Source organism: Lactuca saligna, chromosome 8, assembly GCF_052625555.1.
Source record: "Lactuca saligna cultivar CGN05327 chromosome 8, ASM5262555v1, whole genome shotgun sequence".
NCBI classification, from domain to species: domain Eukaryota; kingdom Viridiplantae; phylum Streptophyta; class Magnoliopsida; order Asterales; family Asteraceae; genus Lactuca; species Lactuca saligna.
In genome coordinates, this window is record NC_136424.1 from 62,664,645 (window position 1) to 62,686,060 (window position 21,416).

Consider the following 21,416-nt stretch of genomic DNA (forward strand, 5'->3'; position numbering starts at 1 on the left):
ACAGATAGTACAATGAGCCCCATACAGATACATCCAAACCCTCGGGAAGCATGAGAATAGAGGACTTGCACAATCTCTACCTCACAGTCTTAAAATTCAATTGTTGATCAGGCCCCCACCGAAAAGTCACATTCTTCTTTGTCAAACGGGTCAAAGCACTACAATCTTGGAGAAATATTGGATAAATCTCTGATAATAGATTGCAAGACCTAAGAAACTATGAATCTCATATGCGTTCCTCAGAACCTCCCATCACATCACGACCTCGATCTTGGACGGGTCAACCAAGATACCCTTCTGGTTGATGATGTGCTCTAAGAACTATACCTCACACAACTATAACTCACATTTGGATAATGTGGCATAAAGCCTCTCCCTCCTCATGGTCTCCAACACATCTCACAAATGTTCCCCATCCTACTCTTTAGTCCTGGAGTAGACCATAATACCATCAATAAATACAATCACAGATCGATCCAACATCGACCTGCAGACTCGGTTCATGAGATCCATGAATGCTGTTGGTGCATTGGTGAGCCTGAATGGCATCACCACGAAGTCCTAATGGCCATAACAAGTCCAGAAGGATGTCTTATGAATATCATCATCCTTGATCCTCATCTGATGGTACCTCGATTAAAAATCAATCTTGGAAAGCCAAGACGCACCTTGAAGATGATCAAACAAATCATCAATCCTTGGAAGTGGGTAACGGTTCTTCACCATTAGCTAATTCAACTCCCAGTAATCAATACACATTCTGTGTGAGTCGACCTTCTTCACAAATAGAATCGGTGCTCCCTACGGAGAGCTCCCCTGACGAATAAAACCCTTATCTAGCAGTTCTTGAAACTACATAGACAACTCCTGCATCTGTGGTGGTGCTATAGGATATGGCACCTTGGCAATTGGAGCCGCACCAGGAACCAGATCAATCTGAAACTCAACCTGTCTCTCAGGAGACACTCCTGGTAAATCCTCAGGAAACATATCGGAAAAATCCCAAAACAATGGGCACCCAACTCAACTCCATCGTGCCCTCAAATCTAGCAAATGGAACATAAGATAGGAACCCAAAACAACCCTGTCGCATATATCTCATGGCTCTTGTAGCTGAATAGAGATTAGGTCCATGCAAAGCTCTCTCGCTACAAATAACAAGTTCTCCCCCACTTAGGTTTGAACCTTCACCAACTGCCGCTCGCAATCAATCATGGCCCCATTGGGGCCCAACCAATCCATCCTGATAATAACCTTCGGTCCTCTTAAGGGAATCGACACCAAATCAATAGAGTATCTCTCACCAAACAGATTCAGAACACACCCGCGATGAATCCTCAAAGCACTCACAGTATAAGCATCCACAATCTCAACCTCCAATAGGAAATCCAAAGTCCTAGGATCATCACAAAACTTCTTGCTAAGTGCAAGAGATACAAAGGTCCCTATACAAGATCACATACTAGTAACCACATTTGGTGCAACATGACCTCATCGGTGGTCAGTTGAAATGCCCTTATCTTCACCACATGAGCCTATGCCTTGCCCTGGAGGACATCAGTAATCCTCAATGTGGCTAGCACAGGTGTCACCACTGCTTCCTATGATTATCTCGGATAATCAACCTTTTTGTAGCTGGTTTGATTCCAATGAAAGCAAATCAGAGCACTTTTGGGGCAATCACTACTCATGTGGGCCAACTAGCCACAACCAAAACATGTTGAACCCGATACTCGACACGTCCCACCATGTGACATACCACACTTACCGTAGCAGCTACAGCCTTGCGGGCCTCTAAAACGAGAATTATATGCCTTGGGGCTTTTAGCCTGTCCCACTTCTATCTGAACTTGCTTTGGCTTCCACTTCGTCCGAAGCTCCAACTCAATCTCCCACTTACAAGCCTTCTCAATCATATCATTCAGGGTCTTGCACACCGAAAAGTTCACGAACTTCTAGATATCCTCTCTCAGCATGTCACGGTATCTCGTCTTCCTCATCTCCTCATCCACATCATACTACAGGACCAACAAATCCCTATCCCTAAATTTAGTATTAATCTCCGTCACAATCTCAGTAGTTTAGCGAAGGTCCTGGAACTTGCTAGCCAAGTGTTGCACCTGAATACCTGGTGGAAACTCTCTCTGGAACCGCTGCACAAATCCTCCCAGGTCATCACTGCCACTGTCGCCGACCCTACAGCTCGGTTAACCTACTCCCACCAGTCTCGGGCTCAGTTCCTAAGCAGGTAGGATGCAAATCCCACCTCCCCCCCCCCCTCAGGGAAAAAACTATTCCATTGAGCATTCTTTATATTTATCCCACATCGATTAGCGATGGGGTTCTTAGCCCCAAAGAACTCAGGAGCTCCATAGGCCTTGAACTCCTAGAATGAGGGAGCTCGACCTCCTATCTGACCTGCAACAATCTCAACTCAAAAGTTCTTGAGCCTCTCATCTATAGCTCCATAATGACCTCCTTGATGGTGCCAAACAACACATGACTAGTGACTAGCATCCAAGATCACACGAGTAACCTCAAATGAAATGACCCCGTACAGACGCTCGTCAATCGGTTCTGTGCCGAAGCCAAAACCTGAACCAGAACTAGAGCTAAAACATCCTCGTGTACTCATCACCATCCTCTAAACTAAAACACAACATATAAACAATTAGCATAAGACTCGAGGGGATTCCTCTACATAGTCCCCCTTAGAGTTTCTAGGTATGCACTTGTCTCATGTATAGGTCTTATGCTTCAAGTAGTACAAGCCCATTACTACCTTTCACACTTAACTGTACCTTCCTCAAGGTCAGTTCTGATTCCTCTAAGTCACCACACTAAAACCATGTACCAATCCTATGTTATACAACATACATATCCTAGATTCTCCTAGGAAGTCTCAACTCCCACCACTCGTAATACCAAGAACCTCAATCAACATTGTTGGTTGCATTATGCATGCAAGTTATACACAAAATAGGATCATATAGACTATCAAATGATGATTCTACCCAAAGTCCACAACCAAACAAGGAACAGGAAATGAGTCTAAATCGAACAGTCTAGGGCTATACAATCCTAATCGTATACAACTTTGAAAGCATACACTTAGCAGTTAGTTGCATCCATATCAATTTCAACCAATACATAGCATCAAGTTCCATTATGCTATAAGGCATCATGCAAATCAGACGATTTTATCATATGATTCCTGAAGGTCTCCTTATGTAACGCCTAGTTCCTGGTATGTATTTAATTAAAGATTTATTCATTTTTGTATAGAAATTTGACGAGTTGGAGGCCCCAAACTCGTGGAGTAGGAATGGAAATTGGACACGGGTTGTAAAGTCTACTCGACGAGTTGAGAGGCTCAACTCGATGAGTAGGCTGGCAGGGGTGAAACCCTAATTTTTGGGTTTTGCACCCTATTTAATCATCTTAATCCCCTCATGCTAGCCTTATTTCCGGCCTCCAAGTCCCAAACCCTAAATCCAAAAACCCTAGTGCATTTGTGAGCTTGTGAGCCATTCTTGAGTAAAGTTTTGTGTGTGTTAAAGCTTGTGAAGGAAGGAGAATCTCGGGGATTCAAGAAGAAGCTAGTAGATCCAGAGACTCCATTTCATTCTCATCATTTCCTGGTAAGCAAGTCTCAAACTTGCTTAGTAATTTCTTAGATCTCCTTATTATCATTTTATTGGGTTTTTGGTCCAAGAAGCATGATCTTAAGGAAATGGACGTCCCAAGTGAGTACACCTTCAGATCTAGAACCTTGAAGATCTCTCATGGCATAAAGGTGCAAATTTTATGTCTATTGAAGCCCCATGCAAGCTTTAGGATGTCATTTTGGCCTTTTAAGCTCTAAAAGGCCATGCATTGAGAGAAAGATGGAAGCTTTACGTGTGCTTGTAGTGTCTAGGGTCCAAATCTCAACTTTTATGCATTGGCTTAGAGTATTGGTGGCATTTGGACAAGATCTAGGTCTTAAAGAATTAAGGTTTGAGCTAAACCCATTATGTATGGTTATAAACGGGTAAAGTTGGAAACCTTACCCGTAAAATGACATTTTTAGTGTATATGTGAAGTATGACGCTCAGCTCTAAAGAATAGGGGCTTAATCCATTAAGATGAAGCAACAGACTGAAGAACTCGACGAGTCCATAGAGGGAATCAACGAGTTATAACAATTTGTCCTGATTCTGTAAAGGGAAGAACTCAACGAGTCTAAGGAGGGACTGGACAAGTTGACTCGTTTTATCACAATTCTACTGAGCATGGAAACTCGGCGAGTCAGAGGGATGACTCGACAAGTTGAGTCAACTCAGGGTGTTGACTTTGACTTTGACTAGATGATGACTTTGATCTTGACCTTGATTTTGATCAAGGTTGACCCATGAAGGGTTCCTGAGTATAGAATGGTATCTAAGGGGTTGTTTCTGTATAGGGCATGAGTAGAGCCGCTTGCGTCTGAACTTAAACTAAGGACTTGGTATAAAGTTTTAATTGAAAAACCATTTTTACAAAAAGGATTTTGAAAAGAGAAAAAGGGTTTGGAGCATGCACTCAACTGAGCTCGAGTAAGTACTCCCAACTTACCCATACAAGTTTACATTATGATATGCTTATGAGCACTGCATTCTAGATTAGGGCTAAGGATCTAGGAAGGATGCCATATGTGTCTGTTATATGTGTATGAGCTTTATGAACTACATGTTAGTACTGATTAGTCAGTGATTTGATGGCCTGATTAGGATATGCTTGATTATGTTTCCACAAAGCTCGAATGCTGCTTGCTTTGTGATTTTAGAAGTTTTAGTTATCTCTAACCACTAGTAAATGAATATGTTAAGTTACTTATTGTGACGACTAAATAATTTTAGAAGGTTAAGTTTAGCTCTATTTCGTAGCTCTTGTTTGAGTCCATCCATTGTAGGGTAGGACCTCTCATTCAAATAATTATCTAGTCTTAGAGATATGTAATGGTATTCGCGAGCTAGTTAGGGGAGATAGCAGGAACTTCTTATGCAGCTGATGGCAGAGAGTGGGTTGGTGATTGCCCTAGGGAAAGCCTAGGATGAGATTAGTGTGAGAACAGAAGTAGCAGTAGAAGGGACTTGGTAGAGTCAAGGCAGTTCTTGAGGAAAATACGAATAGATGTGGAAGGTAGTATGAGCCCGTACTACTGAAAGCAGAGGATCTGTACTCAAATCAAGGAAGGCTGAGATGAACCCAGGAAACTTGTAGTATGTGAGATCCCTCGAGTTATGATGTGTATACTGTGTTTCTTATGGTGTATTTTCAGTATGGTGATGTTACGCACTAGGCCAGTCGGCAGTTCAGGTTCCGATGAGGGATCAGGCTCGCGCTCTGGAGTCGGGAAACTCGATGAGCAGATGAGATGTCCATTTGATCTGAGGTCACGCGCAGTATTTTAGACCAAACTCTTGTGATCTTCGAGAGGGTCAAGGAGGGCATCTTGGAGATACTTGATGAGACGTTGGGTGCATTCCGCACATAGATGACGGCCATGCTAGGGGCACACATGATGACTTTTTGGGAGTTCAGAGCATGTGGAGCTCTAGACTATCATGGGGATCGGGATCCCATTGCTAGCAGCAGGTGGTTGGTTGATGTCACCAACGCCTTCCGTACGAGCCGATGTCCCGGGGGGACAAGGTCCGACTTGCTTTCTGTCTTCTGAAGAACAGAGTACATGACTGGTGGGAGGAGGTCGGAGATGTCATTGGAGATGATACAACTTTAGATGTGATGACCTGGAGTGACTTTTCGGCCAGGTTCAGGGCCGAGTTTGCACCTGTGATTGAGGTGCAATATCTTTCTAGGGAGTTCCAGGATCTCCAGCGGACTTCTGAGACGGTGACCGAGATCACCACTATGTTCAGGGAGAGGGCCCATCCTATTCTATAGTACGTGGCAGACAAGGATATGAAGAAGGCCCAATACCATGAGATGTTGTAGAGTGATATCCGCTAGTTTGTGAGCCGATCCAGCTGCAAGACACTGGAGGATATGATTGCGAGAGCTAGAGAGAGAGTTGGATTTGGAGATGGAGAAGAAGAGGAAGCCATAGGGGGTTTTGTTAGGGAGTGCATGCAAAAGTCCCAAGGTATCAGATCACCGATCGAGGAGCTAGTTGGGCCGCAACCACTGTGGCAAGTGTGGCATGTTGCACGAGGGGACGTGCAGGGCAGGTAGTTTGGGTCGCTTCAAGTGCGGCCCAACTGGTAATGTTGGTAGGGACTGTACTGCTGCCACCACCATCACTACAATATCAAATATGATTTGCTTCCAGTGCAATCAGAGGGGACACAAGCGGTCCCAGTGCTCGAGTTTAGCAGCAGTAGTACAGGTGGTGGTGCCCGCTCCTGCTACGTTGAGGATTACCGATGGCCATCAGGGCCGGTCAGAGGCGCCATTGGTGAAGAGCAGAGCCTTCCAGTTAATAGCAGAGGATGCACATACAACTCCCAATGTGGTAACGGGTATGTATCTTCTCCTTATCTATTTATTTATATTTATTGTTGCTTACGTTTATGTGTTTCATTATAGGATCGTTCCTTGTGAACAGTATATCAGCTCTGGTATTATTCAATTCAGGGGCTACCCGATCTTTTGTGTTGCTCGCGCTCACCAAGCAATTTGTGGGAGCTACTGGAGAGCTGGATTGTCCACTTGATGTAGAGATAGTAGATGATAAGACCGTTCAGTTTGCGAGGGTTCATCGAGGATGTAAAGTGCAGTTGTTTGATGAGCAGATTTCCATAGATTTAGTCCCTATTCCCCTTCGATAGAATAAAGTTATAGTGGGTATGGACTGGTTGAGCCCTAATGTGGCAGTGATCGATTGCGAGCAGCAGTTTGTGTGGGTTCGGACCCCAAGTGGGGGAGGTTTAGTGATTCAGGGTGAGAGGCCTCAGGGTGGAGCGACTTTATGTTCACCAAGCGAGAGCAAGACGCTACCTTCAGCAGCGTTGCATAGGTTATGTCACGTATGTTATGGATACCTGGGATAAGGGCAAGGCGACCGTGGATGATGTACCCATCGTACGGGAGTACCCGGATGTGTTCCTATAGGATTTTCCTGTGATACCTCCAGAAAGTCAGGTAGAGTTCTGTTGGAATAGTGTCTAAGGCTATAACTATATTCGGTTGTGCATGGTCCTTTTGGGTTGCCTTCACCATAGCAACTTGAAGGATGATTTGTTAAGAGAGAGTAAATATTATAAGGAATAATATTTGGCTATTTGATTAATATAAGTCATAAATTAATTGGTATTAATTTGGTGACTTAAAGAGATTAATTAAATAAGAGGGTATAAACTGTCAATTGTTTGATAGTTAGACTTTAGACTGTAAATCCATTTGGATATACCTTGGACGGATTCTAAGAGCTTTAGGATAGCTCAAATCGTCCATAGGGTTATCTATGGAATGGATTTGGATAGCCTTAAGAGAAGATTATCCAATTAGGGTTTAGGTTGAAACCCTTAAGGAGTCTACAAGTATAAATAGACCCTAGGGGTGAGGGAATTCGACACACAACCTTAAGCAAGGAACCTCTAGCCGAATTCCTCCCCTCTCCTCTCTCCTAAATCATCTTGCTTGCTATTGGTGTTTGTAAGCCATTAGAGGAGTGACATTTGTGACTCTAGAAGCTCCAAGACAAACAAGATCAACAAGGAACTCAAAGGTATGATTCTAGATCTGTTTCAATATTGTTATTTAACCTAATTAGCCATTAGAAGTCTTGGATTCAAAAGCATGTTTATTAGAAAGCCTAGATCCAAGCATTAGGGTTTTGCATGCGCACATAGGAAAGTTCTTATGGCTAAAACCCATCAGTGGTATCAGAGCCTAGCTTGGTTTTCTTTAAATTGTTGCTTGATTAACTGAAACAAACCTGCAAAATTCGATTTTTTGGGTTTTGAGTCACTGACTCGGCGAGTTCCAAGGTGGACTCGGCGAGTAGGCCTGACTCGGCGAGTCCCCTTGTGCACTCGGCGAGTCCAGGCGTCAGGAATGGCCAGATTCGGGATTTTTTCATAATTATCTTATGGAAACTTACCTTAATCATATTAGTTCAATCTAAATCCGATTTTTTGATAAATATGACTATTATCTTGATCTAATTAAAGATATTTATCATCTAATAAAATATTTAATTTCCTTATATGATAATGATTAATTATTTTGGTAATTATCTTGAAAGAAATCAAAGATAAATCAAATAAAGATAATTAGGATATTAATTGTTAATTGAAATTATTTGTTATTTGATCCTCCATGTTTTAAATGTTTAAAACCTACCCTAAAGTTTTGAAATTTATATTTGTGATTAAAAGTTTTAATTTAGACAACTTAAATTTCAAACCCTAGATTTTGAAAGGTTTAAAATGCGACCCTATACTAATATGATATTAATAGTATAATATGTATCTGTATAACTAAATGCTAGTCTTACCGTTAGTAGGCCTCATTCACGAAGCCAATCTATAAGGTGGGTATAAGGTTGCGGCCTATAAAATGGCACTTAATGGGTGTAAACTCACACCCACCGTTTGCTTGATTGGTGGAGGGTCGTTAGCCGAACGGGTAGGATAGGGCAACCTCATCCTCTCACTAAAAGTATAATAAGAAATACGAAGTAACTAAATTTTTTTAAAAATTTCCCAATCTTATTTACTTTAGGAAAAGTGAATTGATGCAATCCCATGAAATTACACTTTGCACCTTGCTAAGATGTTAGTGGAGCGTGTGTGGTTTACCGGCACACTAATTGGTTCTAAGCGAAGGTGGCAAAGGGTGATTCATTGTTTATCATAGTTCGATGGAGCGTGTGTGGTTTACCGGCACATCGAATAGGTGATCGTTACAATGAAGGCACCATGTGAATTTGCATGGTAATTCACACCCGCTTTGTGATCCTCGGCATCCCAGTCACAAACAAGAGGGGCATATCGAGATTTAAACATGCCATTGAATAGTTCAATGAATCTCATCCGAACCTAGGAATTCTCAAAAAAACACTTAGGACTAATAGTTTAAGTTTTGTAATGGAGAATTAGTGAATCGTCATTCACTTACCTTCAATTTATTTGCATGTTAGATTACGGCATCCCTTTTCTAGTATGTAAATGTTATTGTTGGATCCTAGCCCTAATTTTTCTTATTGGGTGATAATTAGGGATTCTTGTTCTAATCTATCTTTGTCCTTTCTATAGATGTCAAACGCAAACAACGCTGCTGCTAGTTCTTTCACGTTGATGAGCCTTTGCCAAAATGTCACCTTCGATGGAACGAACTTTAGCGAATGGATAAGATACATTCGCACCATTGCTCGCTATGAGGATAAAGAGTATGTCCTCGATGAGAAGCTCGAGAAAATCAACCCCGAAGTTGCTACTCCCGCCGATATCACCGCCTTTGAAACTCATGAGCGAGATGCAACGAAGGTACATTGCATCATGATCGCCACCATGAACTCCGAATTCCAAAAGTCCTACGAGGACATGTATCCATACGAGATGCATCAAGACTTGTTGGAGAGGTACCACCAAAACGCGAGACAAGAGCATTACGAGATTTTCACTAACATGATCTCCGCTAAGATGGGTCATGGAGAATCTCTTACCATGCACCTGCAAAAGATGCAAAGGTATGTCGACCGCCTTCGCAAGTTAAATGTTGACTTCGGCGAAGACATGGTGATCAACATGGTGCTTCACTCTTTGCCTCCGATGTACAACCAATTTAGGATGACCTACCAGATGAACAAAGAGGAGGTCACTCTAAGTAAACTCCAAGGTCTCTTGAGGGTTGCTGAGAGCAACTTCAAGGACAAGTCTGTTGCACCAACTCCCAATCCGTCTGCTGCTCCTGTCTTGGCTATTGGTCAAGGGAAGGGAAAGAAGAGGAAAGCTTCTTCAAATAACTATCGAAAGGTGAAAGCCCGAGATGGTTCCTCTTCTAGTGGGACCAAAGTTGATCCCTCTAAGCCCTGCTCTAACCCGAAGGAGGCAGAGTGCCACCACTGCCACAAGATAGGACATTGGAAGAGAAGCTTCCCGGATTACCTGCAAGCCATCAAGGAAGGAAAGATCAAGCCATCTTTCGCAGGTATATACGCAATCAAATCTAACGATTCTAATCATGCTATTTCTTGGGTTCTTGACACCGGTTGTGGTTATCACATTTGTTCTAATGTGCAGGGACTAAGAAGAAGTAGGGATGTGGAGCAAGGAAGGATCAATCTAATCATGGGGAACAGAAGATCGTCGCCTGTGACCAAGATTGGAGTGTATTCCTTAGTGCTTAGGAATAGTTTAGTTTTAGATTTGAACAATTGTTGCTATTCGCCAGAAATGGCTAGAAACATCATTTCATTTCATGGTTTATATAGACAAGGATTTAGATTTTCTTTTAATAATGAGAATGGTTCTATTTTGGCTTATCTAAATGGTGTCTTTTACTTTGAAGCTATACCATGTAATGGAATATATGAAACTGTTATGATTGTTGATAACTTAGGAAATGATGTTTTGAATATTGATTCTTCCACTAGTATGGATAAAGCATCCTTGTGGCATTGTCGTCTTGGACATGTCAACAAGAAACGCATAGCCCAACTCCAAAAGGATGGAGTGTTGGAGTCATTCGACCTTAGGGAAGATGACACATGCGAGTCTTGTTTACTTGGAAAGATGACTAAGTCACCCTTCACGAGTACTTGTGAAAGGGGTGAGGGACTATTGGACCTAATACATACCGATGTATGTGGACCTTTTAGATCAACCACGAAGGATGGGAACCGCTTCTATGTGACTTTTACCGATGACTATAGTAGATATGGGTATATCTACTTAATCAAGCAAAAGTCAGACACCTTTGAAAAGTTCAAAGAGTTCAAGAATGAAGTGGAGAATAAATTGGGCAGGAAAATCAAGATGCTTCGATCCGATCGAGGAGGAGAGTACCTAAGTCTTAAATTCCACGATTATCTCAAGGAGTGTGGAATAGTTTCGCAATTGATGCCTCCTAGGACACCGCAGTTGAATGGTGTGGCAGAAAGGCGTACTCGAACTTTATTGGATATGGTTCGCTCTACGATGAGTCGTGCTTCACTACCTATCTTCTTTTGGGGGTATGCCTTAGAGACTGCCGCCCATATCCTTAACCGAGTCCCTACTAAGAAGGTTGCCAAAACACCTCACGAGATGTGGACAGGGAAAGCTCCCTCGTTGGCACATATCAAGGTTTGGGGTTGCGAGGCTTTCGTAAGACGAGATACTCACGACAAGCTTGAACCTCGAAGTGAGCGATGTATTTTCATCGGCTACCCGAAAACATCATTTGGATATCTCTTCTATAAACCGAAAGACAATGTTGTCTTTGTTGTGAGGAGAGGAGTTTTCCGAGAGCGAGAACTCATAAGCCAAGGAGACAGTGGGAGGCAAATCGAACTTGAAGAGATTCAAGAATTGATAGGTGAAGGAACCTCTACCGTTGGCATTCAACTCGAGGAGGAAACTCCGGTTGAACCAATTGACGAATCCTTACCTCTTAGACGTTCCGATAGAGTTAGAGTTCAACCCCAGTTTTATGGTTTTCATATTACTACCGAAGGGGACACGTATATTAGTGATGGTACACTAGTAAATCTTGATGAACCTAATAGCTATACGGAAGCCATGGCGGGCCCGGAGTCTGCGAAATGGAAAGAGGCGATGGATAGCGAGATCCAATCCATGTACGATAACCAAGTTTGGAATTTGGTTGATTATGTGCCCGAACGTAAGACCGTAGGGTGCAAGTGGATCTTCAAGAAGAAGACCGACGTGGATGGGAACGTACACACATATAAAGCGCGATTGGTTGCGAAGGGCTTTACTCAAACTCCCGGAGTTGACTATGATGAGACCTTCTCACCAGTTGCGAAGATTAAATCTATTAGAGTGATGCTAGCAATTGCCGCATTTCATGATTATGAAATTTGGCAAATGGATGTCAAGACCGCTTTCCTTAACGGAAAGTTGGCTGAGGATGTTTACATGGCTCAGCCAGAGGGGTTTGTGGATCCGAAGCATCCGAATAGAGTGTGTAAGCTTAAGAAGTCCATTTATGGACTTAAACAAGCGTCTCGCAGATGGAATCTTTGCTTCGATGAGAAAGTCAAAGAGTTTGGATTTGTACGAAGCGAAGACGAATCTTGTGTATATGTCAAAGCCAGTGGGAGTATCGTAAGCTTTCTCGTTCTATATGTCGATGACATATTACTCATAGGGAACAACGTCCCGACTCTGCAGGAGGTTAAGTCCTGGCTCGGGAAGTGCTTCGCTATGAAGGACCTCGGAGAGGTTTCTTACATTTTGGGAATAAGGATAGTAAGAGAAAGAAGTAAGAGACTAATTGGACTTAGTCAGAATACTTACTTGGAGAAGGTACTACAATGTTTTAGTATGGAAAACTCAAAGAAGGGAGAACTACCGATACAAGGAAATACCAAGTTGAGTAAGACTCAAAGTCCGAGTACCGAAGCTGAGATAGCAGAAATGAGCCGAGTACCATACGCTTCCGCAGTTGGCTCAATCGTGTACGCAATGACTTGTACTCGCCCTGATGTAGCCTTTGCTTTGAGCATGGTTAGCAGATATCAAGGGAACCCTGGCAAAACACATTGGATTGCGGTGAAGAACATCCTTAAGTACCTTCGGAGGACGAAAGAATGGTTCTTAGTTCTTGGAGGGAGTGATGACTTGAAAGTGCGAGGGTATAGTGACGCCAGCTTTCAGACCGACAGGGACAACTACCGTTCGCAGTCGGGCTGGGTCTTTACCCTAAATGGAGGAGCAGTGACATGGAAAAGTTCCAAGCAGGAAACCGTAGCTGATTCAACGTGCGAATCAGAGTACATCGCAGCGAGCGAAGCGTCGAAGGAGGCGATATGGCTAAAGAACTTCATCGGTGATCTTGGAGTTGTGCCGGCCATAAAGGAGCCCATGGAGATTTTCTGTGATAACGAAGGTGCGGTTGCCTTGACCAAGGAACCGAGGGATCATGGTAGATCTCGACATATCGACAGAAAATATCACTTCATTAGACATCGTGTAGAAGAAGGACAACTCGTAGTAAAGAGGATATCATCAGAAGATAACCCAGCAGATCCGCTTACGAAGGGACTGAGTAGGGTTAAGCACTTGCAGCATGCTAGGAGTATTGGGTTGAAGGATGATATTAGCATAGATTATATAGTATTAGAAACATATAATAGATAAATGTAATTAACATTTGATGATTAAATAAAGGAGTTTTATTTATGAGTAAAGTTACTGTCACATGTTAATTGTTTAACTATTGTTTCACTTTGCATGTTTTGACTTCCAGAATAATTGAGTTTATTAGGAATAATCGAATTATTCAAATGGTCCACAATCGTTCATATGTTGGGAGTAGATATGAATGAAGATTGTCATGAATTGGTGTGTAGAATGTCTAAATGGTGTTAGACATAGCAAGGGTTGCTGCAACGTTCATGAGTGCTTATGAACTGGTTTTGAGCATTGGAATAAACCCGCGCTTGCTGGAATCACCTTATGGAATACGATATAAAGGGTGATCGCAAGACGATAATATCATATAGTCTTAAAACCTAGATATATGATTTATTATTTGTTAATTGATTGTGCATTGATAATGCAAAAACGCATCAGTAACTTGATGTTATAAAACGCATTGTTGTGTATAGTTGGTTAATGAATAAGTAAATGCATATAAGTCGAAGTTTATCTGTAAATTTTATCCTAAGAGGGTAGAAGAGATATCTTGGCCACTCGATGATTTGATTTGACTTATGTGCCGGGCCCGGTCAGAACTGAATTGATGTGTTCGATTAAATTCTATGTCAAATAAATCGGAGATCGAGAAATCTAAATGCTTGACTAACCATTCCATAGGATTGTCAGCATGATATCTAATAGAGGACTGTAAGATCCCTTATCTAAAGGACAAGATTGATTAGATCAGAGTTGACAGCGTCTTTGAGAGCTACGATTGCAAACCGAATTGTACTTGTATAGTTACTAGACTTATCCAAGTGGGAGACTGTTGGAATAGTGTCTAAGGCTATAACTATATTCGATTGTGCATGGTCCTTTTGGGTTGCCTTCACCATAGCAACTTGAAGGATGATTTGTTAAGAGAGAGTAAATATTATAAGGAATAATATTTGGCTATTTGATTAATATAAGTCATAAATTAATTGGTATTAATTTGGTGACTTAAAGAGATTAATTAAATAAGAGGGTATAAACTGTCAATTGTTTGATAGTTAGACTTTAGACTGTAAATCCATTTGGATATACCTTGGACGGATTCTAAGAGCTTTAGGATAGCTCAAATCGTCCATAGGGTTATCTATGGAATGGATTTGGATAGCCTTAAGAGAAGATTATCCAATTAGGGTTTAGGTTGAAACCCTTAAGGAGTCTACAAGTATAAATAGACCCTAGGGGTGAGGGAATTCGACACACAACCTTAAGCAAGGAACCTCTAGCCGAATTCCTCCCCTCTCCTCTCTCCTAAATCATCTTGCTTGCTATTGGTGTTTGTAAGCCATTAGAGGAGTGACATTTGTGACTCTAGAAGCTCCAAGACAAACAAGATCAACAAGGAACTCAAAGGTATGATTCTAGATCTGTTTCAATATTGTTATTTAACCTAATTAGCCATTAGAAGTCTTGGATTCAAAAGCATGTTTATTAGAAAGCCTAGATCCAAGCATTAGGGTTTTGCATGCGCACATAGGAAAGTTCTTATGGCTAAAACCCATCAGTGGTATCAGAGCCTAGCTTGGTTTTCTTTAAATTGTTGCTTGATTAACTGAAACAAACCTGCAAAATTCGATTTTTTGGGTTTTGAGTCACTGACTCGGCGAGTTCCAAGGTGGACTCGGCGAGTAGGCCTGACTCGGCGAGTCCCCTTGTGCACTCGGCGAGTCCAGGCGTCAGGAATGGCCAGATTCGGGATTTTTTCATAATTATCTTATGGAAACTTACCTTAATCATATTAGTTCAATCTAAATCCGATTTTTTGATAAATATGACTATTATCTTGATCTAATTAAAGATATTTATCATCTAATAAAATATTTAATTTCCTTATATGATAATGATTAATTATTTTGGTAATTATCTTGAAAGAAATCAAAGATAAATCAAATAAAGATAATTAGGATATTAATTGTTAATTGAAATTATTTGTTATTTGATCCTCCATGTTTTAAATGTTTAAAACCTACCCTAAAGTTTTGAAATTTATATTTGTGATTAAAAGTTTTAATTTAGACAACTTAAATTTCAAACCCTAGATTTTGAAAGGTTTAAAATGCGACCCTATACTAATATGATATTAATAGTATAATATGTATCTGTATAACTAAATGCTAGTCTTACCGTTAGTAGGCCTCATTCACGAAGCCAATTTATAAGGTGGGTATAAGGTTGCGGCCTATAAAATGGCACTTAATGGGTGTAAACTCACACCCACCGTTTGCTTGATTGGTGGAGGGTCGTTAGCCGAACGGGTAGGATAGGGCAACCTCATCCTCTCACTAAAAGTATAATAAGAAATACGAAGTAACTAAACTTTTTTTAAAAATTTCCCAATCTTATTTACTTTAGGAAAAGTGAATTGATGCAATCCCATGAAATTACACTTTGCACCTTGCTAAGATGTTAGTGGAGCGTGTGTGGTTTACCGGCACACTAATTGGTTCTAAGCGAAGGTGGCAAAGGGTGATTCATTGTTTATCATAGTTCGATGGAGCGTGTGTGGTTTACCGGCACATCGAATAGGTGATCGTTACAATGAAGGCACCATGTGAATTTGCATGGTAATTCACACCCGCTTTGTGATCCTCGGCATCCCAGTCACAAACAAGAGGGGCATATCGAGATTTAAACATGCCATTGAATAGTTCAATGAATCTCATCCGAACCTAGGAATTCTCAAAAAAACACTTAGGACTAATAGTTTAAGTTTTGTAATGGAGAATTAGTGAATCGTCATTCACTTACCTTCAATTTATTTGCATGTTAGATTACGGCATCCCTTTTCTAGTATGTAAATGTTATTGTTGGATCCTAGCCCTAATTTTTCTTATTGGGTGATAATTAGGGATTCTTGTTCTAATCTATCTTTGTCCTTTCTATAGATGTCAAACGCAAACAACGCTGCTGCTAGTTCTTTCACGTTGATGAGCCTTTGCCAAAATGTCACCTTCGATGGAACGAACTTTAGCGAATGGATAAGATACATTCGCACCATTGCTCGCTATGAGGATAAAGAGTATGTCCTCGATGAGAAGCTCGAGAAAATCAACCCCGAAGTTGCTACTCCCGCCGATATCACCGCCTTTGAAACTCATGAGCGAGATGCAACGAAGGTACATTGCATCATGATCGCCACCATGAACTCCGAATTCCAAAAGTCCTACGAGGACATGTATCCATACGAGATGCATCAAGACTTGTTGGAGAGGTACCACCAAAACGCGAGACAAGAGCATTACGAGATTTTCACTAACATGATCTCCGCTAAGATGGGTCATGGAGAATCTCTTACCATGCACCTGCAAAAGATGCAAAGGTATGTCGACCGCCTTCGCAAGTTAAATGTTGACTTCGGCGAAGACATGGTGATCAACATGGTGCTTCACTCTTTGCCTCCGATGTACAACCAATTTAGGATGACCTACCAGATGAACAAAGAGGAGGTCACTCTAAGTAAACTCCAAGGTCTCTTGAGGGTTGCTGAGAGCAACTTCAAGGACAAGTCTGTTGCACCAACTCCCAATCCGTCTGCTGCTCCTGTCTTGGCTATTGGTCAAGGGAAGGGAAAGAAGAGGAAAGCTTCTTCAAATAACTATCGAAAGGTGAAAGCCCGAGATGGTTCCTCTTCTAGTGGGACCAAAGTTGATCCCTCTAAGCCCTGCTCTAACCCGAAGGAGGCAGAGTGCCACCACTGCCACAAGATAGGACATTGGAAGAGAAGCTTCCCGGATTACCTGCAAGCCATCAAGGAAGGAAAGATCAAGCCATCTTTCGCAGGTATATACGCAATCAAATCTAACGATTCTAATCATGCTATTTCTTGGGTTCTTGACACCGGTTGTGGTTATCACATTTGTTCTAATGTGCAGGGACTAAGAAGAAGTAGGGATGTGGAGCAAGGAAGGATCAATCTAATCATGGGGAACAGAAGATCTTCGCCTGTGACCAAGATTGGAGTGTATTCCTTAGTGCTTAGGAATAGTTTAGTTTTAGATTTGAACAATTGTTGCTATTCGCCAGAAATGGCTAGAAACATCATTTCATTTCATGGTTGATATAGACAAGGATTTAGATTTTCTTTTAATAATGAGAATGGTTCTATTTTGGCTTATCTAAATGGTGTCTTTTACTTTGAAGCTATACCATGTAATGGAATATATGAAACTGTTATGATTGTTGATAACTTAGGAAATGATGTTTTGAATATTGATTCTTCCACTAGTATGGATAAAGCATCCTTGTGGCATTGTCGTCTTGGACATGTCAACAAGAAACGCATAGCCCAACTCCAAAAGGATGGAGTGTTGGAGTCATTCGACCTTAGGGAAGATGACACATACGTGAGGTAGTGGCACAACATGGAGTGCCTGTTTCAGTTGTGTTAGACCGAGATGTTCGTTTCACTTCCAAATTTTGTAAGCGGTTTCATGATGAGATGGGTACTCGTCTTCATTTCAGTAACACTTTCCACCCTCATACTAACGGGCAGAGTGAGAGGATGATTCAGACTCTAGAGGACATGTTGTGTGCATGTGTATTGGATTTTGGAGGCAGCTGGAATACGTATCTTTCATTAGTGGAATTTTCGTATAACAACAACTACCACGTTACCATAGATTGACTTCCCTTTGAGATGCTCTACAGGAGGAAGTGTAGGACCCCAATATGTTGGGGAGAGGTCCGTCAAAGAGTCATGGGGAGTACTGAGGTCATACTCAAGACTACTGAGAGGATCTAGTAGGTCGGGAAAAGGCTCCAGACTGCTCAGAGTCAGAAAAGCTATGCCGACAAGCGCCGTTTAGACTTGGATTTCAGGTGGGTGACATGATTCTCTTGAAGGTGTCACCTTGGAAAGGTGTCATCCGGTTCAGGGAGCGGGGCAAGTTGGGCCCCAGGTACATTGGTCCGTTCAGGGTTTTGACTTGGGTGGGTCGGGTTGCTTACCATTTTGACCTTCCAGCATAGCTAAACTAGATCCACAACACTTTTCATATCTCCCAGCTGCGGAAGTGCTTAGTGGACGACTTTGCAGTTATGCCTTTAGAGGATATACAGGTTGATGACATCTTGAACTACATCGAGAGACTAGTATCTATTCTCGACAAGAAGATGAAGGAGTTGAGGAACAAGAGGGTGGAGTTGGAGAAGGTGTAGTGGCAGCACCGCAAGGGCTCAAAGTGGACTTGGTAACTCGAGGAGGATATGAGGGAGCACTACCCGGAGTTGTTTCCCGACGCAGCAAACTTCAAGGACGAAGTCTAAGTGGGAGAGAATTGTAACACCTAGTTCCTGGTATGTATTTAATTAAAGATTTATTCATTTTTGTATGGAAACTCGACCAGTTGGAGGCCCTAAACTCATCGAGTAGGAATGGAAATTGGACGTGAGCTGTAAAATCTACTCGACAAGTAGGCTGGTAGGGGTGAAACCCTAATTTTGGGGTTTCGCGCACTATTTAAGCATCTTAATCCCCTCATGCTAGCCTTATTTCCAGCCTCCAAGTCTGAAACCTTAAATCCCAAAATCCTAATGTATTTATGAGCTTGTGAGCCATTTTTTAGTGAAGTTTTGTGTGTGTTGATGCTTATGAAGGAAGGAGAATCTTGGGGATTCAAGAAGAAGCTAGTAGATCCAGAGACTCCATTTCATTCTCGTCATTTTCTGGTAAGCAAGTCTCAAACTTGCTTAGTAATTTCTTAGATCTCCTTATTATCATTTTATTGGTTGTTTGGTCCAAGAAGCATGATCTTTGGGAAAAGGACATCCCAAGTGAGTACACCTTCAGATCTAGAACCTTGAAGGGATCTCATGGAGTAAAGTTGCAAACTTTATGGCCATTGAAGCCCCATGCAAGCTTTAGGATGTCATTTTGGCATTTTAAACTCCAAAAGTCCATGTATGGAGAGAAACATGGAAGCTTTACGTGTTCCTGTAGTCTGTAGGGTCCAGATCTCAGTTTATATGCCTTGGTTTAGAGTATTGATGGCGTTTGGATCAAGATCTATGTCTTAAAGAATTAGAGTATTGATGGAGTTTGGATCAAGTCGTTCTTACTCGTGGATTTCCTGCATGGAATGTATATATGATTCCTGATTTTCGTCCGATGTCGAGCGGGCCCGAGGAATGTTTATATGTTTATATTATGTGTTTACTTATGTGTATTTATTGATATGTTATATGTATACCGACCTTTGCCCGATGTCAGGTGGGGCACGATGTTGGATTTCGGTCCGATGTTGGGCGAGGCCTGATGTCGGACTTCAGTCCGATCTCGGGCGGGGCTCGATGTAGCAGGCAAGGCCCAATGATATGTTATTATGTGATTATATGCATGGTATGTGGTAGTTTGGGGAGACTCACTAAGCTTCATGCTTATAGTTTTTAGTTTTGGTTGCAAGTACTTCCCATAGCAAGGGGAGGATTTTGGGATGATTGCAGTGCACACACCATGATTTTAGCCTGGGATGTTTTTACTCTGATATGTTTGATAGATGTTTATGATGTTTTGAGAAACAATGCTTATGATTTTCATGTGATGTTTTGATAACTGTGGTTTTATTAATAATTAAAAACGAAATTTTTGGACCATATTTTTGGGATGTTACACCTTAGTCCTAATCTAGCATGGAATTTTCATATCAAGCATATTATTCATAATACAGAGGTATGGGTAATTTGGGAACCACTTACTTGAGCTCGGCTGATTGCACGTATCACACCCTTTCTTCTTACCAAAAATCTTTTTAGAAGTTCATCTTCATTTTTCTTTAGAAAAGTTATCATTTCCTCAGTTTGAGTTCTGACACACCCAAAAGTGTGTATGAATCCCTCAAACCAAGACTCTGATACCAACTTGTAAGATCCTTAAAACAATAATAAATTCTTTCATTTAAAAGTTTATCAAATCATTCCTTAATTGTTTAAAATTAACACCAAATCATAATATTCAAAACACCGGACTACAATTATTTCAAATGCGGAAATCATGAGGGAGGATGTTGTGCCATCACGTCGGGCCCTTCCCTTTCGAACATGAAGAACCTGAAACCATAAACACAAACTGTAATCACAAAGCTTAGCCAGTTCCTTAAGTACCACATACCAATCATACAATTAAGCTTAACCCTGGGGTATAATCCAACCTATCATACACATATGATCCCTACCCTTGGGTCTATTTCATCGCAATCAACACATATGGGCCCCGCCTTGGGGTCTATTTCAACCCGAACATACTATAATGGGCCCTCACCTGGGGTATATTTTAACCCAACATACAATCACATATAAACCACATAGTAACTATTATTCTGAGTAACACAATAATAGGCCGACATTTGTGCCTTCGACCCGTGAATACACTAAGAAAACTCACATCACAATAAGATGAGAAAACTGAATAGCACGCTGCTCTGAGATCAACTCTACCAGTCACCTTAATGAATTCAATGACACAATCTCAACATACAAATCTAAATACCTAAAATACCCCTAGGTCAATCCCTAGTCAAAATTCAAGTAAAATTCAAATGAGTCAACCGAGTTAACTCAATAAGTACATTGGGTGTACTCCATAAATACATGTGGCGTACTACATGATTGACCAAAGTCGAGGAGCTAACCACGTACGTGAAGCATACGCGGTTGCTCACCACTTTAACCATTAAATGCTTAATCCTTAAGCACTTACGTTCAAAATCCTAATCTAGACCTAAAAATATGTCCTTAACCATAAAGCTTCCAACTTTATGGTTTAGCGTGGCTCTTAAGACCTTAGCTCCAAAAACCCTAGCTTCTTTACTCATTAAAATAATCTAGCTCATGCATGGAAAAAACTAATTACCAATAACACATTTTATGACTTAACACACCCTAAAATATCTGAAAGGACAACTCAAACGTCTTGGAGTATCCCTTACTCACAAAGATCAAGATTGGGACAAAAAGGTGACAACTCTGAGCTAAAACTATATCCAAATGAAATATACATCAAGATTGGCGATTTTTGCCTCCAAAAGACGCACGGAGGGAAGTAGATGTTGGATCCAAGGCCTTGAGTGAAACACCACA